We start from the raw sequence: 27,915 nt of genomic DNA, 5'->3' as shown, positions 1-27,915 counted from the left end.
AAAAAGAATCTACAAGAAGGGACCGTTAGACATGGATCTATGTTGCTGAAACATCGATCGGATTTTGGAACGAGCGTCTAAAACGCAAATATAATATTTCGGGGAATTTCATTCAGTCGTTTAAACGAAATCGTGGTAACAGATGTAGTACATATACAGATTCTCCCAAAACTCGCGTAGGAGCCGGAAATGGGAGGTAGCTGAGACGATTCTGAACAACAATTTCCTTTGCAAAAATGTCGGTGGGGGTTTCATTTTTGAATTATTAACGAAAAACACCGACCACACACAGCGTCAGCTGAGCGCACGCTAATCGGGCGCTGTGATTGGTCGGTATTTTTCGTTAATAATTCAAAAATAAAGCCTCCACCGACATTTTTCCAAAGGAAATTGTTGTTCAGAATCGTCTTACCTGCCCCCCATTTCCGGCTCCTACGTGAGTTTTGGGACACCCTGTACAGTTCGCGAGCGTGAAAAATACATCCAACTGTGAACGGATGAACGTATTTCGATAAAACTTTATATCGAAGGTCTACTTGTACATAATTGACCTATCCATATCAATAGTTACTCCTTGTAGTTCTGTAATTTTTCCAAAATATCACTCGTAAAAATTTCAAGAAATACTTCGAACGAACCTTAAAGGAAACTAAATTCTACATAAAAAAGTTACAGAAACTTTTTCTCCATGTTCGTTAATAAAGTTTTGCAGAGCGTTTGAGTGTGTCGTGTGCGTCGGTTAATTTTCAGTTGGCCTTTGATAAATTTGTGGGTGCGCCTCCGGTCGGGGTCTCGTATTATTTTATGCAAACACATCGTGTTCCGTGTCTCTGTTTCACGCCAGTAGCGCGAAAACACGCGGCGAGCAATGTTTTCACGATCTCGGGAAAGGCCGTCGCGTTAATAATCACTCATTTGCGTAATTAAGTAAAGAGCGGGCTGTAAACCGGGCGCGCGCTACCCCCTGTGGATTCAGCGTTTCCACGTGCCGCGGGGCTGGCCATTCTTACATAATAATTTTAGAGCCGTTCGGCCACGGCTGAAAGGTGTCAGCCGCGACACGCGACCGCAAATACACGGGCGATTCGATCGCCATCGATCGGCCACCACTACCAACTTAGCCCGGACAAACTGATAAGATAGGACGCTGCGAAAGTTGACCGGGAACGAAGGTTCCATACAGGGATTATGCGAAACGTTGCGTAAGGAGTAGAAATGAAGGATTCTTAAAATTTCCTAAAAGAAATTATGAGATTTTGTGTTTTGGAATTCTGAAATTAACTCTAAAACCGATTTTGTAAAAGCCTCTATTTAAGAAATATTCGAATGATGGTTGTCGTATAAGAAGAGTATATTAATAGTATTATTATTATAACATATTAATAGTATATTAATAATATTAACAGTATATTGTCGTATATTAATTCATTTATTAAGAAATGTTCTAATAAAAATGATTACCATAATTAACCGCAATGTCATGTCACTGGTAATTAAAGCACTCGCCCATAATCCTTGCAAAGACTCCAAGTGACGTCATTTTCCAATCTTCATTACAAGAAACTATGCAGGTACACCTCTTTCCATAAGTGTCGACCGTATAATTCGAGGCGACGATTGTCGAAAGATGCAGCGTTAATTGCGACACATGCGTTATGTTCCTCGTGAAAAAACCATGGAAAGCGTCTTCCGACCTCGTGGGCGGTAAAAGACGGCCAAAGGCGACCCACACAGAGCCGTGCGCGCGCACGCACGCACGCATACGAAATCGCGCGCGAACTCCCGTCGTGCGTGTCACTGGAGGGACGAGGATAACGGGCTGAGAGAGGGCCACAATATTCTCTATGTATTAGCCACGTATCCGGCACATAGGCTACCCGAGCACATGGAAGTAATGTTTGTAAGGTGTAACACATAGGCTACGAGCGCGCGCGCGCACACATACAGTTACGCGGGTTTACCTTGCCGTACGCACACGGACGCGGCCGTCACATCCACGGTCGTTCTGCACTCTGCGGGGGTAGTTGAGTGGGAAAGCGGACTGCGAGGGGGTTAGAAGGGATGGGCAGAAGGTCCCAACTCCCAACGCGGCTGACACACAAACAACGGAGCCACCGTCCCCCCTCCTCCCCCTCACCCTCCTCCGCTCCTCTTCGTCCTCATCCTACACGTCCGCCACCCCTATCCAACGTTCTTCATCCACCTACCTTCGACTCTGCCCAAGCTAGACCTTCCTGTGGAAACTCATCCCACCCCGTCGCTCACAGCTGAATTACGCACTGCCAAAAGGCCGCGCGGAGGAATTATGAAGAAAACATGTAAACGTTTCCCGTGTGTCGGCGGCGAAGAGTCACGCAAAGTGATTTCGAAGTTTCCCGCTGCGCGGAGTAGGGGCGGCGCTGGCGGCTGACGGAGAGCGAAAGTTCGCCGAGTTCGATCTAGTTTGGATCGATCACCGCTGAGGGGCGAGCGTTCGACGGGTATACGGACAGTTGGATGGTGTTCCGCGATGATGATTCGAGTCGCATGATGATCATTTCGACACTGTGAAACCTTGTACATATTGCTGTGCGGGGTAAGCTTGCCTAATGTGGATCCCTTTAGGCATTTCCTTGAATTAGAATAGTTCTAGTAAACGAATCGAATATAGTTTTATTTAGATTATTTTGTATGATTTAGATTCTACTGTGAGTAATTTCAGCGTCCCACAAAACTCCTGTATTCCAATTTTCACCCAAATCGAATCACTTTTCGTATTTTTGCTTCTCCATATTGAATCCGTCATTTTGATATTATAAATTCTGAGTTCAGATTCAGATTCAGTGCCTCAAATAACGCCTGTGTACTAAATTTCGTCCAAATCGAATCACTTTTCACATTTTTGGTCCGCCATATTGGATCCGCCAATTTAAATTTGTAAATTTTGAGTACAGACTTAGAATCAGCGGTCACAATAAATCCCTGTATACCAAGTCACATAAAAATCGTTTGAGAGTAATCGTTAAATATTCGAGACGAACTATGTAAAAGTGATTGTTGTCAACTTCTTCCAGGAAATAAATACTACGCTATACCCTGTGTTTACGATTTTTACTACTTTACTACATAGTGTGTACGCATATTAGGAATTTATGTAGGTCACTGGATCAGTCATTCATTCATAAATATGTATTTAATAGGAAACTTCGATGTGTCGTAACTCGGCGTGGAATTATCCGATTCGGTTCTAACAAAATGCAAATTAAAAACTAGAATTTCTACCATTTAATAGATAGTTATTATCTTTGCTAGATACTCTTAAACATTTGCTTTTTTTATGAAAATGGATGTGACTTTAAAGTGTTGTAACTCGACGTGGAATCGTCCAATTCAATTCTAACAAAATTCAAATTTAAATGTACAATTTCTACTATCTAATAGATAGTTATTATCATTGGTAGATAAGTATAGCCAACATTTCATTAACTCTTTTGATAGCGCCTTAAAATTTCCTTCCTCGGAGGATAGAGAAAACGTTCATTTGTTTCGTTATAATTTTCGAAGCGCTTCGCATACCACTCTAATTTCACCCCGACGCTAGGGTGCGTAATTTAACTGCACCTAACGTTGGCAAGGGGTAGTTCCTCGGTGGTCGAGTGTATAGAGTTGGGTACCGATGCGGGGTGAACTGACGGGCAAAGATATTAAAACAAGTGCAAAGTGCTTTCCCCGATTGGTGCACATTATATTTTTATTACGATGAAACGTCCTCATAAATTATAACCTTTGAAGTTCTTTCGTTTACAGTAGAGCCTCCATTGTACCAACCTCTGTTATCAGAACGTTCTACTCGAATCCTTTATTACCAGAAGATTCTATTATCCAAACAGGACATATATTCCTTACACAACCTTCTTCTTATTAAAATATCCTTTTATGATACTAAAAGTGTTATTTCTTCGACCTTTTCCTTGGGACTTCTCCGCGATTATCTATCTGAAACGTATAAACGCAAATACTTGCAGTCTTCGTTTGTAGAAGCTGCGAATTGCGAAGAATTTATATTAAATTTAAAATAAAGGTTTTAAACCACGGAGTAAGGAGTATATTGAATAAAAAGTAAAGAATTAAGGATTGCAAGAGAAAATAGCATTTGCATTAACAAAAATATTGTAGATATTGTAGGTTCAATTATTAGTCTGATTGGGTGTTTCGGTTCCTGGGGGACACCTAGCCTGCGCAAATAAGTTCCAGACTCGCTTCGAGTCTGAGCGACGGAAAGGCAATACCGTACGTCGCTCCGCAAAGGTCATTCGGGTTCCGGCGCGCAGGGGCCCGGCAAGCACGTCGTGCTTTTCATATTTAACGCATGAACCGGTATTTTTATCAAGATCAACTTGCCCTTCCTCCACGGTGAAACGTATCGTTATTCTTCTCGTTTGTTTCCATCGCGAGTCGCCTACACCGCCCCCACACACACCCGAGAGCCGTGGCTCCTCGTCCCGGAAAGGGGTGGCAGCCGCGAGGGTGGATTTCACATGGATTTCGCACGTTTCAATGAAACAAGGCACGCTGATGTCAACCTACCTGCGTTGCTTGGGTTCAACGCACCTCTAAAGCAACCACACCTCTACCCACCCTCGTGGAACGTTCACCACCTTCCCCTCTATTTCACCCTCGTCGACCGACCTCGCCACCTACCTACACTGCCTACCCTACGTACCCACCCTCGAGCGACCTCCATCCCTGTGAACCCTCTAACCACTCCACAGCCGACCCTATCTGCCGGCGTACCCGCGCGCGGTTCTACATACCGTCCATGTAGCCCCATGTGCTCGGTTACATGCGCGTCTGGTATATAGGCGAGTATGGTATCAAAATGGACGCGAGCTACAGTGGTAGATATAGTGGTAGATACAGAGGTAGATATATGTAGATACGCGTACGCGGGCGACGGGAAGGCACACGGACGCTCACGTACACGTGACCCTGTGTCCCTGGGCCCGGCGTGTGTGCGTGATAGCACGGCTTCGGTATCTGTTATAACGGGTGCCGGACGCATATGTGCGTGGGCGAGCATGCACGACGTAGGTGAATGCACACGCGGTCCACTTACGCACGACACGCAGCGCCGCGGATGGGAGTGTGCGCGACCACAGATACGGAGGAGGGTGGCCCCGGGTATCGTCGACTGGGCTGATTGTAAACGCAGAATTAGGCTTCGGCCTACCGTGGGAACACGGGTTCGCGCTGATAATCACAGGTAACGATGCATCGCCATGAAATTGGGCTTCTGTCCAGGACTCTCCGGCAGCCCTAAAGGGACTTTGAAATATGGTCACGGTTGGCCGGATACATGACACAGCCTCAACCGAGTTCCTAGTGCTTCGCCGTGCGCCTCGTCGTTCTCGATAATCCGCCACCTACGAATATAGGTCGTCGACGTCGCCGCGCCAGCGTCGGTGCGCCACGCCGCGTCTCGTGTGGAAATTTTAATGGGCAACAGGCGAGCTCACGGGGCGGTCCGTCCTCGTCAATTGACACCCTAGGCGTGGACGTCTGGGATCCTGGCTTTTTGTTACACAGCTACTGATTGGGATTGCAATCATCTTCGTTGACTCATTTGGTTGACTCCTACTGGTGGAGTAGGAGTAGGCTTGGAAGTGACATAATTGACGCTCGCCCGTGGGAGAGTCGGATCTTGGTTTATTAAACTGTGTAGCTGATTTAAACTTCAGGTTTTTCAGTATATCAATCTTTACATACAATTATTTCCATTCTTTTTAATATTACTCTGTATTACATAACTCTAACATAGTTTTGTGGTGGCATCTTCGCTCCTCACCACCAGACGGATACAGGCTTTTCGTGGAACAGAATTGCCAACCCGTTCGAAAAATATGAATGAAATAGGGATTCGTGATCCGAAGTGAGTGACATCGCTGCGATTGTGGTGGCACCTCCTGTCCTCACCGCTAGAGGGACACTAAGCGTTTGCGCGATTCTCACAAGTAAAAGGTCCGACTAACATTCCTATATAAGCCCTTTCCGACCCAGCTCCAAATATTCCGGCGTCTAAGGCACGCGTCTGCTAGCAAGCCTTACTGACGAGTCCACTAGCAGGCCCAGAACGAAACGCTCTCTTCCTTTTCTCCCCTCTCTCGCTCTCCTTCCACAGGCACAACAACAACCACAGTTTTAACCCTTTGTGGTCTGAATTTTCAATCAGAAAATCAGTATATTATTGTTGAGCCTCGCTGGAGATAGGAACACAAAGGGTACTGTACGCAGTTATCTCTCAACTCTCGTATCAGTTGGGACCTACTGGCCCTCCTACAGTTCGGACGCTGAGAAAGACCTCCGAGTCCATTCTAATTGTAAATATTAGAATTAATTGTACCTGGCTCGCCAAAGATCTGAGTTGCCCAAGTCAGAAAGTAAGTGTCATTACCTACACCTTCCACCATCAGGCCTCACTCTGGTTTGAGCAGACTATCAGCACCGAACCTTCATATTAGTGTCCAAATGAAGCTCTGAATGAAAGCTCCACAAGACACACTGTCACAAATGAGTATCGAATGCAACATTCCCTCACGAGAACCTGAAGTTCCCACAGAAAGTTATCAAAAGATGTTATGCAACGAAATTAACCAAACAGAGAGTAGACACATTGTCTTGCCGCCAGTCCGGACAGCTAATTACCTCAATAATTCCCGGCTTTGCCAAGGACTATCATCAATTCTTCTCAACTGCCAATTACTAAGAGGGATCAGGGACGCAGCTTCCAGTAATTTCGTCGAATCGGAGGCATAGCTCTCGCGGCGCTCGCGTATAAAACACTCGACGCTGCGGCGCGTTTCGGCTAAGCAAATTTATTTCCCCTGTTTCTGTTAAACCGGGCCGGGACCACATTTTACGCGCGGGTTACACGCGCGTAGCTGTACGCGCGTTCGCAAACACCGTGCGGCAATATTTAAAATTTTATCATTCATATTTTATCCGGACGACCGTGCAGGCACAGACCGCGCAAACATTGTTGGTCGCGGTGTATTGACCCAGGGAACAGAGGAACACTTTCTGGAATGTTCGTGCGCTGCACGGTAATCAATTGTCCTTCAAACGCAGGCATAAAACAAATCTTGGCACGGGAGCGATATGTCCAGAACTGCGGGCAAATAATAGCAATAACCGTTGCGAGATAGTATGATCGCCGTGGTCGAGCATGGACAAAGTAAAGCGCAGTATCGACGGAAAAGGTGTCAGATACGAGAAACATAGCTAAGTTGTTCAGCAAAGTTGTCGTAAAGAGTTTTACAAAATTATTAGGCGAATTTCAAGTGTGTGCAATTGTCATGCATTAGTATTCGTGAAGATAGCCATTTCTGCGATATATCGTGTGGGGGTAGTGCCGTGGAGAGAAAGCGAGAGAGAAGAGCAGGATGGCTTAAACGCCCCATACATGATACGATCTGTCGTACGATGAGTCGTACGACGTATAACGACGACATACGACATCGTGCAACGCGTTGTACAACGGATCGTATCGTCGTACAGGAAAACCCGACACAGATAATGGAATTCTATTCGTACGGTCGAAGGATCCGTCGAAGCGGTTGGTTGTACAACTCATCGTACGATATGTTCTACAACACATCGTATTGCGTATAGGGCCCATTAGACGTCGGGATATTTGGAGTTTGATCGGGAAGGGCTTATATAGGAACGTTAGGCGGCCCCGAGCACTTGTGAGAAACGCACAAACGCTCGGTGTCCCTCTAGCGATGAGGATAGGAGGTGCCACCACAATCGCAGTGATGTCACTCGCTTCGAATCCCTAATTTACTCCTATTTTTCGAACGGGTTGGCAATTCTGTTCCACGAAAAACCTGTATCGCTGTGTTTTAAATGCGATCGTGAAACCCGAGACGGTCTTTTGGCCCTGGAGACTTCGACAATCATTCCGTGGGGTTAGAAATCTTGAAGATTGAATATAAGGTTCAGGAAGCGATTCGAAAGCGCTTTTAACCCCGGTCGAGGACAGAAGCGTCACGCCAGCGAGGCACATTTTCGGAAGAGCCGTTTCAATCAGAAACCTAATATTATTTTCCAATTTCGGGCCAATCGATCCGGCGGTCTGGTTGAAATTCCCTTTGCCACACGCACCCAATCCGCACACACCCCTGTGCACACGATAAATCGATACTATCACCGCGTGCGCGTGGTCGCACACATTCCACGCGAAATGCAGCTAATTACCGATGTCGTTATTGTAAACGTAACCGTTTGTAATTACGTGCTAGCATTTTTAAACGTCAGGGCGAGCGTAGGAAATGCTCTGGTAGATCGAAACCCCTGCGCGAAATTCTGAATTCAAATACTGATAGGAAGCTTGAGCAAGCTGGATCGTGGATTGAAATGAGTGGAGAGATTTAAAGAGTGGAATTTTTATGGAGAGGTGTCACCATGCAAAATGAAAATGTGTAGAAGTCCCTCAAAATTGAAGGAGAATCATCCCCACCATAGTTGTGACTCCAACGCCTTTCTAGGTCTCCCTTTGTGTTTCATTACTTGAAATAGGTAAAATAGATAGAGCAAAACGATTCAATGGTAGCCCAAGATGGCTATTAACCACTATTTGACACATTGAGGATGTGTAGGTTTAGAAGTCCCCCAAACTTGAAGAATAATCATCCCCACCACAGTTGTAACTCCAACGCTTCCCTAGGTCTCCTTTTGTGTCTCATTATTTAATTTTGTCAAACTAGATAGAGCAAAAGCTTTGATGATAGCTCGACATGATTATCAACCCTTTGTCTAACGCGTACATAAACATCTGCTTGTAAAGTATGCAAACACGAAAGTTTATTTCTCTCAAAAGTCTCCGATACAAAAAATATCCATCTTCTTCCACCCTAATCTAGCAATGGAACCTCTAAAAGTCAATATCAAACGGCCATAAGCGGATAAGCTTTTCTGTTCCTCGAGATACCGTGTAGGAAGTGGAGGGGGTGTAGGGTCACAATTTCCGTCGGCGTTCCGGAAACACTGTCTCAGCGTCGAACTTTCCCCCAACTTCGTTAGCCGAGATTACACGACTCGCGGCCCCTAAAGGGGATTAAAAAATTAACAGGTGTACGCGATGCATCTATATTCAACTGTTCCGGCTCGTACTTTATCATCCCATCCGTGGGACGACACCTTCGTACTAGGTGCGCCGGGGGTGACTCCCTTTTACCGGCAGCAAGGGTTCCGTTAATGTAGACTCCGTAGGGCGAAGCACAGGGGGGTGGGTCGAGGGCGAGAGAGTTAGTGAGGCACAGAAACGAAGGTGGAACGTCGTCGACTAGGAGGAAGAAAAGAGGACCCAACGAACGAAAGAGTAACCAAGAGAAACGCGAAGTTGTCGGAGGGCGGAAAGAATGTGGCGAACGGTCACAGGAGGGACAGAGACTGGGGGTGAAGCGATAGGGCGGGGTGGGTGGGTGAGGGAAGAGGCAGAGGGAACGAAAGGGGTTCACAGGACTGGGGGTTCTTGATAAAGGTGGGGTCGGTAGATCCGTTGATGAAGGTTCAGGCCAGAGGGTTGCTCCGGCTCTTCTACTCTGATGGCTCCAGGGGGTGGTAGGCGAGAAGAGGGCGGCAGAGTCGGTGGCAGGGTAGGGCATAGAGGTGGAAGAAGACCGAGGGTGGGTCCGGTGCGGTCCAAGAAGCACTGACTCATCCTGGAGTTATGCCCCTGACGGTCAAGGAAGATATACAACGACGATGTATTTTCGCTGAGACCCTCTTTCTCCCTTTCGCCAGCGGGTCTCCGCATCGGGCTATCCCTCTCCCGCCGCGCTTGTTCCATCCGCTCAAAGGGATGAAGACGGAAAAGGAACAGGGTCGATGTAGCCCCTGTCGATAACAAGGACGAAGGCGCAGCGTGTGGGTGAAGGGGAGGTCGAAAGTGTCAAAATTAATAAGGAACGTCGCCCCCGCCATTAGCGGCCACAATGCGGCATTCTTCTTGGATTGGTTAGCTTAGCAGCAATTACAGAAAATTTTCTCCGCGGTTGAACATTCTGGCCAATCAATCTGACGGACTAATTATAGGAAATTCCGTGTAGGGTTCGGACTACCCGCATGGGGCTGCTTAAAATTGCAAGCGTTTCATTGAGGTATGTCACTTATACAGGGTAAGCCACGAGAAATAGAACTCCTACACAAAGTTTGATTAAAGGTAGTTGGAAGAGAAAAAGGGATTCTTGAAATTACTTGTTTAAGATGAGATGCAGGCAAATCTGTTTGACAATATTTTCTAGGTCCACGAGAAAATAATTTTGAAACACATTGTTGATGAAAATTAGTGTGAATTTGCTAACGATATTAGATAAGCCCCTACTATCTCCAAGGTTCTATGATTTTACTTGAAATTACTTGTTTAGGATGCGATGCAGGCAAATCTGTTTGACAATATTTTCTAGGTCCACGAGAAAATATTTCCAAACACATTGTTGAAATAGGTGTTAATTTGCTAATGATCTATATTAGAATGAAACCCTGACTGATTGACTGACATACCAACGCCCAAGCTAAACCCTTGAACCTAGAAATCTGCAATTTTGCACAGAGGTTTCCTTTATGACATACAGAAGTTTCGAAATTCAACCCCTAAGGGGGTGAAAATGGGTTGCAACGTTTGTACGAGGAATATTTTATTTGTCTTAATGCTCTTCGATACAATTAATCAAACACATATTTCAGCTTTTCTAAAAATTCAACTCCTTAAAGGGGTCGTATAGAATAAGAATAGAATATCACTGGGCACAGCTAGTATTAGATAAGCCCTTACTATCTACAGGGTTTTATTGTTCTACCGTCACAGTGGAGCGTATCTGTGATATAGGTCAACGTTTTATGTCTTCTCTGCGAGAGGCTCGAAAGGGTGAGAAGCGTACGATCACGATGTTTCTATCGTCCGTGTAATGTTTTCGAGTGTCTTAATTAGGCGATGACAGCGCGGATAAATGATGCGCATCGCGCAAAGATTGCCTGGGTAAACTTCCCCCGCGGATTTTTTAATCTTCTTAGTTCGTTGCTTCGGCTCTTCGGGTAATTAGCGTCAGGGTGAAACTTTAAAGAATGATTAGGCACACTGAGCCACCTTTGGGGATTTCAACGGAGGGAAGGGTTGAAGCTGCGTGAGAGGACGTTAGTCGCGAAAACTTTGCCTCCACTCTGTTTAATTTGAGGGACTCGGTGTTTGAAGGCGACACGGGTCCGTTCTTTGAAGGGGGCGCAGCTAGGGTTCAGATATTCTGCGTGAAGATATAACTAATTACATTTTGGATCGATTGATCGATCAGTATTAAATTCGAGAGACTAATTTCAATTGCAATAATGTTCAACATCTTTTTAGGTATCCAAATCTAGGAAACTTCATATATTTACAATATGAACATATTTATCCCAAACTCTTAAGATTTAGACTTGTACACTAAGTCCCATAAGTATTCGTACTCTCTATGTCTGTTGAAGAATTTAAATTAAATGAATTAAATTAAATTATAGGCTTGGTGCTTTCACATAAATATTTCATTATAAATACGTTTACGAGCAAACTTTACACATGTATAATATTTACAATTACAAATTTATTTGGTAACACGAAGCATTCGTTTAAATTAGACAAATTTCTTTAATAAATATAGAGGGTACGAATATTTATGGGACTATCTGTATGAAAATAAAATCACACGTTATGCTTTTATTATTATATTTATTTGAAAGCATGGAACCTATCATCTAATTCAAATAAATTTCTTTAATAGACATAAAGAATACGAATACTTATGAGACTGACTGTATTTCCCGTCCTAGGTGCAGATGTGCAACAACCTAATACCAACACTTAAATCGTTCAATCTCTGAGTTATCTGGAAGCACTGCAGCAGCGAAACGTCGAGAGCCACCGCTAATGACTCCGACAAAGGTGTAATTTCTGCCCGGCGGAAAAAAAATCCATATTTCTTCGATGACGAAGACATCACTTGGCCGAAAGGAAGGACAGAAAACATTTCCACCCTCCTAGAGTGTACTCACGGAGAAATGGTACGAGCATTCCATCTTGAGCTAAAACCGTGCTGCACGTCAGAGCGTTGCGCGTCTGTATGTGTGGGTGAGGGCTATAGGGTGGCAGGGTGTTTGGAAGACGAAGAGGACCACGGAGTTTCGGAACACCGCATCACTCTGCTCTGTTGCCAACCCAGGAAAGGGTATGAACCGTCTCGCTATTTTAGAACTCGTTCCAAAAATTATAGAAGGGCACACAGGGTTACAAATTAATCAGTCAAGAAAATTCAGGCATTAGTGACGCACAAATAAGTAGAAATATTTACGATTCTTGAATCTGTAGAGTTATAGACAAGGGATCAATATGTGCGAGTCTTGAAAAATGTTCTCGGTACATTGTACAGATAGTATTTTTATCTAACTTCCTTTTAGGTGTATTACACAAGAAATAGTTAACAAGTTGACTGTTAGAGTCTTGAAAATTTCTAGTGGGATCAAATTTTGTTCGCAGACAATTGGAATCTCCATAATCAAACACTAATTGTGCTGTTTATTTTTGTAACTTCGTTCAAATTCATTTACTTTGACATTTGACTTTCAAAATTAATGTTTATACAGTTCTTCTGTGAAAAGCACTGTCACCCATATATGACCGATGTGGCCATCAACGTGATGCAAATGCGTTTCCTAAAATTTCAGGAAACAATATATTACCTCCCTTATGAAGCCTATGCATCAAGTTCTAAGAAGACACCCTCCAGCATTCAGCTGCAACTAAAACAGTTCCAGTTCGTTAACAAATCAAGCACCCACGAAACAAAAGGAACAGAAATCGCTTTCGCAGAAAACGTCAGAAAATCGACCGACACATCACGGTTAATCAAAGGCCGGCACGAGGCGTTAATAAGTGCAGCCCTCGGCTGGCAGCACGCGTTATCAAGGCGCGAACCGTTTATTAATAACGAAGAAAAGCTATCTGGAACGCCCCTCGCCAGCGTGTAACTCGAAATTCCGCTCGCAACTTCGTTTCTTGCACGTGTGTGCGTCAGGGTTATATCCGTCGCTACCCTCGGCCGTCTCTCGGGCGCCTTTCCACCCCCGAACGCTCGCCCCTCGAGAAGGTCGGACGAAGGGGTGGATATCTCGGCGTCCTGTCCGTAATATCCCTAGCCCTCCTGCTTCCAGCTCCCAACTCTCCCTCCTCTCCTCCTCCACCCCCATCCGTCCCCCTCGCCTAGGAGCCATGAGCCAGCCCACGTTCACCCCCGGGGCCAGAGAGTTAGGAGGGTTGCCTGGCGCCCTTCTACCGCCCCCTCTGTCAGCCCCTCGCCTCCTTCTCACCCCCTTGACGGCACATAAAGTGCGGACGGTTAGGGGCCGATGGTTCCAGGAGGCGGTTGGGTCAGAATGGAAACGGACCGCAAGTGTACGAATATCTGCACGCGTGTGTTACGGCGCACGGGGGAGTGGGGGATGATTTTGTTGAACACCGGCGAGCCTCGTGCTATCGCGACGCGGCTTCGTTCGCAAAAATAGCGAATTTCTAGGTGGAATTCCTTATTAGTGGAAAGTTCAAGGATTTTCCTTGTAGGGTGGATGGATTCAGGAGTAAGGAATGTTTGGGGAAAGTTATTCCAGTGGTCGACGGTTCGTACCGCGTGAAATAGTGATCGATGGCAGCGCTGTCACCAGGACGACTTTTATGGACGTGAGGATGTATGTCTTTGATATCTTCGGGATAAGGAGCAGTCATTGGGGGATTTTATAATGTTTTCTCAGATTTGAGTAGTCGAAACAACCTCAGTGATTGAAATATTTCTAGTAGTCGCTGTCTAACACTCGCTATTCCTACTCGCTATTCCTCATAATTAACGTAGTATAAACCTGTCTAAAACTGCGGAATTTAGTTTTAAATAAAAGATCTCCACAGAGTGCCGAGTTAAAATCAAGCAAGGGTATGCACGTCAATTTTACGAAGAATTAGGAAGGATTACGTTTTTTTTAACAAAATAATTGAAAACTCATTCTGAATTGTTCTTACTAAAAGCTCGAAAATTGTCAAAAGATAATAAAACACGTAAACAAGAAAAATTGAAGAGAGAAAATAATTTTAAAAATTTCAATTTATTTAGGTATAATATTTTTCGAAGCACGGTACCACGCAAAGTGCCACTTCGCAGGTCGTACACCGATATCTTGACTCTTTACGTTTTTCATTTTTTTTCCGCAGTTTTTCCGCAAATTAACGCTCGCCGTCCAAGGCGCGGATTACGAATGTAATTGATTTCAGGTCGTGAGCCATCTCCATATAAAATACGTAGCAGTTATATTGGTAATATAAAGGAAACGTACCATCAAATAATATTCTTATTACATTTTATAGAAATTTCGAGTTTTTATAGTCAGTGGTAATTTCTTATTTTATACGACAAGTATACAAGTCAACCGCACCGCAGTTGATATTTTGTCCGTTGTAGTCTTGATAGTCCTACTATTAATTCTTGTGTTTCTACTACCTAATATATCGAGTATACTCAGTGTTGGTGGCTGTGCCTGTGGAGGGAGAACGAGAGAAGAGAAAAGGAGCGGCGTTTCGTCCTGGGCCTGCTAGTGGGACTCGTCAATACCTAGCAGGCCCGCGCCTTAAACGCCTCATACACGATACGATCTGTTGTACAACGAATCCCGTACCGTCATACGGGAACCCGCCACAATGGAATTGTATTCATACGGTCGAAGGATCCGTCGAATCGGTTGGTTGTACAACTCTCATCGTACGATGTGTTGTGCAACAGATCCTATCGTGTATGGGGCCCATCAGACGCCGGGATATTTGGAATTCGATCGGGAGTAGCTTATATACGACGTTAGACGGGACCGAGCGCTTGTGAGAAGACTCGCGGCGTTCGTCCCTCTAGCGGTGAGGACAGGAGGTGCCACCATACTCAGTAATACTACAACCAACTTTTACAAATATCAGCATCTCCTGCGGAGCCTCTCATTCTCCGCCCACCTCCAACCCGTCGAAAATCAGCGATTACACGAAACCCAACCTGATACTTCTACATCTGTCCTTAAATTCACATAGTTCTTCTTCTGGTCACGCTTCTCGGCGGCTCGTAAAGCGTGGAGCAGTTTGGGCTCGCCGGCGAGGGGTAGTTGGTTGAAAATGAAAACCGACCGCAAGCGTACGGACGTTCTTACACACTCCCGTCCCGTGTCTGCGAAACGGTTTCATAGTTATTGCCGTAAACGTAACCAGAAATGCGTCCTGAGACAGCGGCGAGGACCCTTTGTCGCAGGGGCAAACGATTAAATTGCACGTCTTGCGGGCACCGCTGATGTACTATATCGCTGATGTCCTGGCCACGTTGCAGCCTTTGTCGAGCTAATGAAAAAAGGTTTTGGGATCGTTCCTCTTCATTTCCGCTGCTCGGGCTATTCTGCGAGGCCTGTCAGGGTACGGCAACGAAATAACGATTCTGCGAGGCCGAGTCGCGAGGACCTAACAGGGAGCGCACCGCCCGCCGCATTAAGGGTCTCGCGTTACGCTCGCAGGAGGTGATTATCGTCAGAAGTAAATAAAAACGCGGAATCTTATCTGCGAGAGCATTACTGCCGTGTCCGTCCGCGAGTATCCAATATCGATAATTACAGGGATATGTTTATCGTCCCACGAGGAGGGGAAATTTAATCACCGGCGGCGTGGTTCCCTTTCGTTTCTCATCTTCGTAATTGGGATTGTGTCTAAAGGGATTAGGAGTGCAAATCGAAGAGGGGCTTTTAGGTGATGCATTGGGCCTGACGATCATGTCAACCGGAAAGGACGATTGGGCTTGTCGTCCTGAACGTCGCTGTCTTAGCAAGCTATTTGGAGGAAGTATGAAGGATGTTTGAGCGTCGTGGATGGTGTAGTCGTGGGGGAGTGTCAATTACTTGGGAATGGATTCTTAGAATGGATTCTACGTCATTGAATGTGCATAGAAACCCCGAAGCGTACAAAACGGGTGCTGAGTATGTTTCAAACCCCTCATGTTTGACAATGTTTGATGATAGATTGTAACTTATATAACTGGAAAGGACGATTAGTGTTCGGTTCGACGTGAAGGAACAATTACGAGGAGGTCAACGAAAGTTTGGAATATAATCGCGACCCAAGGGAATTTTCTAGAGTCGTGCTGATATTGTTGGAAATATCATTTTAGTCACGGTAGTCGATGAGACCTTAAACGCCTCATACACGATACGATCTGTTGTACAACTCATCGTATGATCTGTTGTACAACTGATTGTACGACGTGTTGTATAACGTGTTGTACGATGAGTTGAACAACCGACCGTACAACCTGGCACAATCAGCCGTTAAGAAGTGAAACTACCAACCTCCGAAATTTGTATGAGAACCTTGCGGAAATAACATCATCCGTTTTCATCCTCAATAGATGTCATTGTCCTAAGCTCGGAGAAATCAAGGGCGATACACGCCTGTGTAACATGACGGTCCCACTTGGCGAAAGTGTCGACGTTTCCTGGGTCCCACAGCACAGGCCATGCTGTCACCACCTGTGTCCTTAGCGCCTCGTAAATAGGCGACCACTGACCCTCTTCTCGACAACGTCTATCGAAAGAAATCGCGCAGTGAACGGAACAATTGGCCTCGTCGTCCTGAACATGTCTGCCTTAGCGAGCTATTGGTGAAGTATGAAGCATGTTTGATTCTAGATTGTAATTTATAGGTTGCACTGTTACTTCTACATGGATTGTACCTGGTGAACATGTCAACTGGAAAAGGCGATTGGGCTCGCCACCCTAAACATGTCTGTCTTAGCGAGCTATTGGAGGAAGTATGAAGGATATTCGAGCGCTGTAGGTGGTGTGCTGAAGGAGGAATGTCAACTGTTTGGGAATCTATTCTTAGAATGGCTGCTTCTACGTCATGTGAATATCTATAGAAACCTCAAGACGTACCAAAAGGCTGCTGAGTGTATATTTCAAACCTTCATATTTGACACTGTTTGATTCCAGATTGTAACTTATAGATTCCACTCTTACTTCGACATGATTCGCATCTCGACTAAACATCATAAACATCTTCAAACCAAACGACAGACCTCGCTGGCGAAGAACAAACAAGAAACAACCCACAACCGCCTCTTTTAATCACCCTTGAGAACCAAGTGATCCCATTGACGAGCGACCGTGGCCGAAGGAAGATATCCACAACGATACGCCGGGTACCCAATATCAGTAATTCATCCGTGGCAGTTTCACGAAGTTTCTCGGGTCACCCTCCGTCGTCCATAAAGCGTTTCTCTTGTCTCCATCGCGTAGAAGGAACGACCGGACGGAATAGTGCGCGAGGCCGTGTCGCGCGGTGGAGTGGGATGCTTGAACTAGGAGAAGGACGGAGGCATAGACACGCCGGATGTGCCGGTACGAGAGAACGAACAGGAGACTGGAAACGGGACAGGATGAGGGAGACGGAGGGTGAACAGGCGCATCCCCTCATGGCGATACATACGCACCCCAATATCGCCCCCGGGCCGTGCAATCACGGCATACAGAGAATGGGATGAGCTCCAGCCTGAAGAGGAGGGGGGTCGGTGGCGGTGGTCGAAAGGGGATGGAGGTCGAGGGGGGTGAAGCTCGCCCACCCACCAACCCCCGACCCCGGTGCCGCCAATTGTGCGTCGTTGACAGGCCTGCATCGGGGAAAAACTTATTGTTGCGCGCGGAAAACCAAAGAGAACGCTTTCCTCGAGGGAGACCCTAGCACCAAAGTTGCGGATTAAATGCCTCGCGATAGGGGTGAGGATGTCTCCCCGACTTCTTTCCCCGTTCCTTTTCGGATCGCGTGATTCCTCTCCCTGCCACTTGATGCACTATTTATGTCCGAATTATTCCGCTGAAAAGGACGATCGACTTTGCGGCCTCGAGCCGAGAAGACAGGGTTCGCGGTCGGTTTGAAGAGAAGGGAAGAAAGCTGAGCTCCTGTTCTTTTTACGCGGTGATGATTGGAGAGCGGTACTGTCGCTCGAAAGTCTTTGAATACCTGCTGTGTTTAATACTAGGTTTACGGAACACGGTCATTTTGATCCATTCCTAATTTCTCAAGAAAAGTTACAGAAAACATTTCTTTCCAACCACTTTTGCTGTAATAAACGTAAACGTGATCAATGCTTTTTAAAAAGTAAACAAGAAAAAATAAAGAGCGCAGTGAAGTTACTAAGGTCCTCCGTAAACCTAGTGTTAATATTTAATAATAGTGTCTAAGAATGTGTTCTTTCCTGTCAATCAGTCATCCCAATTTCTTCTGGTAACCTCGCTAGTGTAGATTTTATCAATAAAACTGAATTTACTTTTTCAACGAAATTGTTTGCAATCTCCTTTCCATTTTAATCGCATAGCGAAAGACACTGTGATTAAAATCGAGAACAGGGCGCAACGAGTCGTATATTCGATTAAATTGCTTGAAGTATAAGTGCAATAAAGGTCCCTTGTGCCGCGCGACAAAAGGCGAAATAATTTCAAACATTATTGAGCCTCGAATTTCAGCATTGAATTTGGTCGAATTTCGACGCGAAATATCGAGCTCGACGGCGCACAAATTATCGTAGCGAAATTAAATCTTTCTCGTTGGGGGAAAAAAAAGGAATATTCGTCACGCGTTTTTACAGAGGAGTTCCGCGAGTTTCACTAGCGGTCCAAGTAGAGCATGAAGCAAGAAAAATTTCTCGCATAAAAACAAATGAAAATTTATTTCGCAGCCCTCTCCCGTTCTCGGATTCGTTAGTTTTGATATTTTCAGACATCTGACAGAAAGAAAACAATCCATACCGCTGATTAACCCTCGGCAAAAATTTTAACTCGAAAATCGAGTTCTAAAACTGACGGTGCACTCGTAACGAACAAAGGACGAGGCGTTTGCGCGAGGATTTTTCATCCCGTTCATTGGGATCACGTGTCACCGACTCATACCCTCCCCTTTTCTCTAGTTCTCGCGGCGTATGGGCACAAAAGCAGATGTCAAACTTGGTAAATTGAATGAAACTCCGCAGAGCGACGTTAGGAGGCGGTGTTTCAAGGAAATTTACTACTTATCTTTTACATGAAACGTACACCCTTCGTTGAGCATACCTGCGGCGCAGGAACGTCGACGGAAGGCGAACAGCGTGGAATGAAATTGAGTACGTCGACGTCGACGTCGGGAGCTTCTTCTCTGGGATTTATAACGGATGATCCCGCGGAGTTTCAGAAGAGCAGTGAACGAGAACGGGGCCACGCGATGCATTTTTGAGTTTTTCATCTATCTTTGGCAAACGTCCTTGTTTCGTCTGGAGCTGTATATCTTTTCATTTTTTAACCAAAGACGAGGATGACGTTCGAAGGTGATTGCGAGTGTGATTAATTTGATTGGAGTATGGCTGGGTTAGGTCACCACTGGTTTTAGCGTCATTAAAGTATCTAATACGACCATAAAAATAGCGTCACAAAGAAAAATAGAATTATAAATGAAAATTGGAAATATTACTGAGCATGCAATAATATTAATTGTGTGGATTTTACAGACAAAACACATTTTGTATAACTAAAAGAACGGTCTTTCTGGTTTTGACGCCAACCTTTGCCATGGGATCATACATTGTTTCCTATAGCTATAGTGCTGTGTACTCAGCATTTTCGACACGCATGCGCGAGTGCTTTCAGTGCGTGGCGAGCTTGTAAACTAGTGGCGCCACAAGCGCAGTAAACTGTAAACTATCTAGATAACCAAACTACAGATTAGAAAATGGTATAGGCCTTAGTAAAGTTAACACTCTAAAGAGAACTCTACATCTTTGTCCTGGCTCTCTAAATGATCATGCACAAATCGTATGTTTAATTAATTTTTTAAGAGCTGAGGTGATGAATGTAGAATGATAGTAGATTCTATGTTCAAGAGAAGAGGAAGATGGTGGTTCTCATAGTAATATGAATTAAATGGATAAACAACGTTAGTCTTAGTCTTTAAATGATCAAGCACAAATCCTATATTTAATTAATGTTTGAAAAAGAGCTGAAGTAATAAATGTAGAATAATAGTAGATTCTATGTTCAAGAGAAGAGAAAAATTGTGGATCTCATAGTAATATGAATTAAATGGATAGACAACGTTAGTGACTGTATTAGACGCACTGATCCGACTGGCCAGTTAATAATCGAAGTAAATCGAAGAAGAGAACTCGCTTCGTGGCTCTATTTACCGCTTGTACGTGCTGTCATAACAATCTAATGGTCGTAACACCGCGTTAATCATTCCGCTTTAGAATCCCGGTCTGTTGCCATAAAAGCAACTGTAAAATGTTGACAAGCTTCTCTCTGTCCATTTGCCGGAGATTTGTTTGTCGTGTCAATAGCTTTATTGGGTAAATGTTGCGCCCGGCGCAGTATCATACGTCAGGTAAATACATATCTCCTTGCGCTTTCCGGAAGCTGTTATTCCTCGAGTTTGCAGCAATGTGCTCGCGTAATAGCGAACTTGAAATACGAGGGATCGAGCTCTCGCCGTGTATTCTTCGAGGGCTGATCTTTCTTTACAGCTGGAATTCTCTTCACTTGAAAAAATACAAAATTATGTACCTATGAGTCGATTCAAATGGACCATTTTGACCAGTTCACAGTGGCAGATTTAACAAGAAGAAAAGTAAATTTAGTTACAAATTGCAACAAATTTTGTAAATTCTTATAAATTATTTTTATTCATAAGCAATATTAGGTGGATCTTAGTTTGAATCTAAGTAAGTGCTCTTTCGCGTTACTTCAAATTAGTAGAAAGTGCGATCGCCAGTTTCTGAATCGATCAAGCTCGTTCGGGTCGAAATTCCGTTCCTAGAATTCTGAGTTATTCATTTACGATGACCGAGTACTTAAAGGTTCACGAATGTTTAATGCTGGATGTTAAAATAGTCGACTGTCCTGGTAAGTGGAAGTCCAGGTTCGGGATTTTTGCCATCAATTCAAATTAATGTTTATCGATAAGAAAACACTTTAATCAAAGTAGAAGCTGATACTATACGCCTCGATCCACAATTAACTATATTAGGAACTCGATATTTGTTATATTTAAACTTATTTACCTTTCGATCGAATTTATTTACTAATTAATTCAAAGTTACGGTTTCGATGATCCAAAAATTGTTTACTGACTATATTAACTTAATTTTAGTTAATTTGTATCATTTTTATTATTAAAATATCAGTTCCTATCACCTGCTCTACGTAACGCTAATGACTGATTTCTTTGGTAAATAAGAACAAGCTACTGTTACAGAGCCTAATCATATCTGCAAATAGAGATTTCTAGTTGGCATTTAAAGCACCCCACCGGAACGACGGACGCACTGCATCGCTCGAGTTTCCCTGCCATTTTGATTTCATCGTCAGCTAATAATCTCTTCAGCGTTCCACCCCTTGCGAAGCCAGGTGAAACCGGCTGGCGCGGGGGCGCTGTAATTATGAATATAAATCGACGGGCAATGGTGGTAGTAGCGCTACGGGGACGGAGAGGGTGCTGACGAGGGACGACGCGAAACGAGAACCGAGGATGGAAGCAGTGGAAGCAGTGAGGCCCACCCTTTTAATTTTAATTAAGGGTGAGTCCAGAGACCTTCCTACCGGGGATTCGTAAAAATAACAGTCATGAAGCAATACTGCGAAGGGTTGAGCAGCATTTCTTCGATTCCCTGTCTGAGGGATGTTCTTCGCGATATGGGCGAAGGTTATACACGCTTGATTTTATTTTCGAGGTTGGGTCATTCGCTCTTCCAGTTACTTAAAATTGTAGGTAGAATTGTTTCTGTACAGTTTTAACCCTTTGCACTCGAGAGGTGACTTGAGAGGCGTGATTAGGTTTCACGCAGCAAATCTACAATACCTAATATTTCTTCAGGTTTAATTTCTTTGGAGCTCGAAGTGTCGATAAAATGATTGTCGGTGATGTAAAGGTGGCCTTATTCTCAAATCTAGATAGCTTAGAATTAATGGCAATAGAATGCCAAGAAACATCTCGAGTTGCTTGTAGATACCAGAGAAAAAGGCCTCGAGTGCAAAGGTTTAAGGGTTGTTCGTGGTCCTATCTTGAAAGACCCACAATTAAATAAATAATAATCAAGCTTAGTAAAGATATTCCAAAAAGGACTCCATATTCTTGATATTTTAAACGAAAGTACAAGCGATAGTGATTAAATATGCAAAATGGTTATTTAATCCTACATCCTCTTTTGGAAAACCCTTTACGTTTGTGTCCGGGGTAGTCGGGTCGAGTATGAAATATGCACCCGGTCGAAGCAATCAATGTTTACCAACGTCACGTCGCACTCGACCGCGGACAAGCCTAAACGACAACTTATCCAACGCCTATACAAATCCGACCAAGTATTCGTTATTCGCGCGAACGGTCGAAGCTGGTGAAAATTCGATAGCATTGTGAATCGTCGCGTCGCTCCGTGTTTCTAAACCCGTCCGCGTTTCACTTTCTCCGGGTAACGCTGTCAATCGACCGGTGCTCCAGTTTTTTTTCCCTTCCCGTTTCCACATCGCGGCCGGTTCGAATCGCCAGATAAATTGCCAGCCTCGTAAGCCGTAGCGTCGTCTCTGGCCGCCTTCCGACATTAAGCCGTGCTCGCAGCGGCCATTATCGCTAACGCGGGGCTGCAGTGTTGGACGGTGTTCAGCTTCTGGGATCGTCGCTGGTCATTGCAACCCCCGCCGAAGGAGCAACCGGGGGGTCGAATGCACCCTCCGCAATGACAAACCCCTTGGCTCGAGCAGGTCGATATGCGGTACGTGCACACGGAGCGCTGTGCTGCTCGTACGAGCAAAATTTTGAACGCTGGAAAACTAGAAACGAAGAATTGCGAGCCGAATTCTTCTGTATGGCGGCTCGAGTAATCGGTGAATATAATTGGAACGATACTCGAACGAGTGTTTGAATATTATCGTGTAAACATGGAACTCCTTGATGAAACATCCGATTCAAGTACTATAGATATTCAGAGATCTAACCAACGTGTGCGATGTTTGATTAGTCAAATATTCATGTATGAAGATTATTCAAATACTATTCGAGTATATAAGTGTATTATTAGAATTGTTTGAATTTTTAATTCGGATCGAGATTTCGCTCTATCCCTGGTTCGAATGCAATATATGGCGAGAATTTATATCGTACGGATTCCAAAGTGTTAATATATTATACTTGACGCACGAGGGAGGGCAAATGACCATTATTTTTGAAATTCCGAATAATTCCCGCTCGAGTGCGCGTACCTAGAATTTTGTTGCATCGATTGGTCAGCATTTCTGAACTGGCGTTTCCTGAATTTTGTTGTTTCGCCAGCGAATTGTATTATAAATAAATTTAACAAGCAGCAATATAAGCCGGAAAACGGTTCTATCACGAACGGAGCCGATCATTTTGGCGATTGAAAATTTCACTTTTAATTTATGGCGTCCAACACGAAATTGCGTTCCCTGCACATTTTCTGCTATTGATTTTTCCCCGTTAATATTTTCTACCGTGCTACGTTGACGGGATATCGCCCCCGTGTAACGCCTGTAGAATACTACATTTTTTACACACGGCTAGTATAGCACGGCGTTAGATCTTATCAAGTTGTTAAACGTTTTTCATCCACGCTCTTTCGTTATGTAATCGGAAAGCGATATAAACCGTCGTGGACACGCGGACCGTACTTTCGAACCTATTTCCATATCTTTTAGTGTAAAATAGATGAGGTATGTACAATATGACGATATCGTGATGTAGCGTGATGTAACGGTGATTAATGGGTGATATGATTATATGACGAGGTAGTGGAATTATGATATGACGATATGATGAGGTGGTGGAATTATGATACGGCGGTATGACGAAGTGATGGAAGAATAATGTGACGATATGATAAGGTGATGGATTGCTGACATGTCGAAGTGATGTAATTATGATATAACGATATAATGAGACGATGTAATGATGATATGACGATATGACCATGTGATGGAATAATAACGTGATGATGCGACAGGATGATGGATTGCTGATATGACGACATGACGAAGTGATAGAATTATGATATGATTATATGACGAAGTGATGGAATTATGATGTAACGATATGATGAGGCGATGTAGTGATGATATGACGATATGACGATATGATGGATTAATAATATGATGATATGACAAGATGATGGATTGCTGATATGACGAAGTGATGTAATAATGATATAGTTATACAACGAGGTGATGAAATTATGATATAACGATATGACGAGGCGATATAACGATGATATGGCGATATGACGAAGTAATGGAATAATAATGTGATGACATTACAAGATTATGTTTTATGAATATGACGAGGTAGTAATACATTTAAAGACAATGTGATGAACTGACAGTCTGATGATACAACGAACTAGAAGTTAAGTAGGCGAAATAATTAGCATCTGAACACATACTGTGTCGAATTGAAATTAAAATTACGAATGGCCCCATGTCCAAGCGCACAATTGCGCATTTCTACATAAAATATATGTTCGCACGAGCGCCCAGTTATTGCGCCTCACCCATCGTACTACAAAATAAAAAGTCGGAAATCCCCGTTCCGCGCAATGACGTCACGTGGGGAACTCCGCGCTCGTCCCACCGACAATTTTTTCGATCGTTTCGAAAATGTTGCCCTCCCCGACGATATTGATCCGGCAAGCACGCGCGACGCAAAATACTCGCACACTTTTCGCGAAACCAGAAACGCTCGACCCTCGATCCGTTCGTTTCCAGGTTACACCGGGTACATGCGTGGCGCACGTAGATGAATTCACACGTGCGGGAGTCAGCGGTCGGGCGTAATTCAGATCATCTTTTGTGGGCATGCGGCACACGTGTGGGTATTCGTAAGGGCAACGTGTGCTCGAATGAGTATGTATGTGTGTGTGCGTTTGCCGTTGCGTGAGCGAACGGACGTGTGCTGGAACGGGAGGATAGAGATGGCTCCAGTATCCAAAGGGGTTCTCAATCCTTTTCCGCTGGATAATGGAGAGAGAGTCGATTCCGGTCGATTTGATTCGATTAAAGCGGTTGTTGGGTCGTTCTTGAACAAAGTGTACAAAGCACGAACCGCGTGCTACGAAACCGACTCTGCGCAATTCTTTGCCGCTCTCAATCAGCCTGTAGCGCTTAGTTGGCTGAAAAATTACTGGTCAGTTTTCACGTTTTCTTTAACTTAACTCTTATACGACCACACGATTGTGTGCAAGATGACTTGTCTTAAGTAACCAAAGGAACATGTTTTTTGCTGAGTCCCTTTTTATTTTAAATGTTAATATTACTGTCTTCACGGGTTAATTTTGGTTTGGTCACTAATTAATTTTGATTGAGTAATTAATTTAAACATTACAACCAGAAATAAGAATTAGAATTTCTTTCTTCGATTCAGCTCGAATTAGATGCTAATAAGCGATCGCTTTTCACATTTACGGTAACCTACTTTATCTTGGAAGAGTCATGCAAAATGCTCTGGAGCAGTATTTGCAATGAGGGTACGAATTTTATTCGTTACACAGTCCTTGAACGTTCGAAGCTGAGTAATTATCTGCATTTAATGAACTGAAAGTTAAGCAGGCTGAATATTTCTTGCCTGAACAAATACTTTTCGGAATTGTAATTGAAATATTATTCTTTAGATAACCTTTGAAACGTCCGCCGTTTAAAACAAATAGCTGCTTTTAAAAACTGAAATATTTAATACCGACATGAAAAATATAAAACAAACCGAAATAAATAAACAAAAACATGAGCACTGAAACGGTAAATACGTGCGCATTATTTCAGAATCTTTTATACATTATACATCAGAGTTTGAACAAAATTCTGAAATAATTCATTTGGCTATTTAAATGCGTTATTTAACGTTTAAAAATGGTTGCCTTTCATACTTTGGTGAATCACAGTGGCTCATAAAAGATATGAATTTTGCAAAAAAATGGTTTACGATTATGCATGACGTTTTACGAAAAGAGCATCGAGTACGTATAGAAAATTGTGAAGCGTTTTCGAAAGAGCAGTTCAAAGAGCATTATTTCGATAAAAAAGAAAATAAATAAACTACAATTTAAAAATACAGAGATACCTGATGTATCACCACTTCCTCTCTCAAATAAAGCTTCTGATCTGCTCATGGATACGGGCCAGTGTATTCGCGGTCGAAAATTGGGTCAAAAATTGTATTTATTTATTCAAAGTGCGCGGGTCGTCGATTGAACAAAAAAAAAAGAAAAAAAAATACATTGAAGAGAATCGTTCGATGCACGTGCACGTAATGGGACGACTCGCAATCAAGATTCATAATCGGCACATGTATCGTTGCGCAGTTTCGATCGGTCATCAGTCAGGCTGACAGCCGACGAGATGTCGATGCGGTTCTCCGCGTAATAAAACACACGGATTCCCGACATTTCGCAGTTTAGTTGCCGCAACGTTTTTCAGGTTGATTTTGTACGCGGCCCGCCCGTGCACGTGATAACACATAGCGGAGGCCGAGTGTTACAAATAATAACGATCCGCGCGCGGACGCGCATACGGTGAACGCGAATGCACGCCGACGTAATAAATCTGAAACGTCAAACAACCACTATCGTCGGTATTATAAATTATTTGTCTACCCCAGGGCGATTAATTACTCCGCAACAATAACTCCTTGTTTAGTGCGTGTATCATATTACTTCAAAGACTTTGGAAAAGATTGTATCGGGAATAGATCGCTTCAGCAATAATTACTCTTCTTCGCGTTGACGAATTTGAAAAAAAAAAAGCATTTTAGAGTGTGCGGATCGGCTCTGCGGTTACGGATCATAATTATCTTATTTGGGATTCCTACTATTAATTCCGCGTTTTAAATTTACCGCCATGTTCGCTGACCATGTCACTCTCGACACGTGACCTAACAACCGCAGCCGTGTGCATAGCTCCGCAATGCAAACACGGGATAATGGTATCCAGTCCAATCCGAACAAATACCACATATAATTAGTAATAACTGGTCTAGTAAATGTAGATAATACGCTACGGTTACACACGGGTGAATATTTATTGTATGTCTGTATGCGGATTGTGTTCTAGGATCTTATAAATTAATCTCTACGTACTATTAATTATAATTTGCACTTATAGGAAGCATTAATAGTATACATGGATGATGCAAATCTAGCCAATTTAGCCTATTCTCTGTACAGTTCTAGTCGATATTTGAAGTGTTCGAAAGCTACTATAGAATTCTCCTTCACTACCATTACATTACAGCTGTGTCACCGACAAAGATAACTATAGTCGTGTTGAGGATGGTGGGTATGTTAGAGACGTATATAGAGACTTAAAGGGCGAATAACGTTGTACTACGTCTTTTCATTTCCACAGCTAGAGGCTATTAACGCCGTACTACGATTTCTCATATAGGAATGCTAGGAAAACGAATCCTAGGATTAAACCTTAGCTAAAACAAGCGGGAGTTACGATATTATAATTAAGTAGAACTCAAAGATGCCACTTTAAACTACATCGGACCTGAATTTCCTATGTTCATGAATTATACTAGTTGCGCCCCGCGGTTTCACCCGCGCGGAATACTATTTGTTTTATGTTTTTTGCGTTCAACTGACAGTTCAACGACGTGAATGTATTTTATGTAGGTAGTTTGAGTTCAATAGTTCAACCACGTGAACCTTTGTGAACTAGACATTGACTGCCTTTTATTTTTCGTAACACAGATGTTTCAATTTATATTTCTGATTCCATATTTAGAGATATTGAGATTTCGAACGGAAATATTATTTTTATCAAAATAAA

At 43.7% G+C, this 27,915-nt stretch overlaps 1 long non-coding RNA gene across 1 annotated transcript; it reads left to right on the top strand.

Moving 5' to 3' along the window:
- Positions 1-2,491: 2,491 nt before the first annotated feature.
- Positions 2,492-13,096, top strand: LOC128878213 (uncharacterized). Its single transcript, XR_008457357.1, has 3 exons — positions 2,492-2,575; positions 11,842-12,236; positions 12,733-13,096. It is a non-coding gene; the product is annotated as an uncharacterized LOC128878213 (long non-coding RNA).
- The last annotated feature ends 14,819 nt before the right edge of the window (positions 13,097-27,915 follow it).

Source organism: Hylaeus volcanicus, chromosome 6, assembly GCF_026283585.1.
Source record: "Hylaeus volcanicus isolate JK05 chromosome 6, UHH_iyHylVolc1.0_haploid, whole genome shotgun sequence".
NCBI classification, from domain to species: Eukaryota; Metazoa; Arthropoda; class Insecta; order Hymenoptera; family Colletidae; genus Hylaeus; species Hylaeus volcanicus.
Note: the sequence above shows the minus strand (reverse complement) of the source record. Positions and strands in the feature narration are given on the sequence as shown.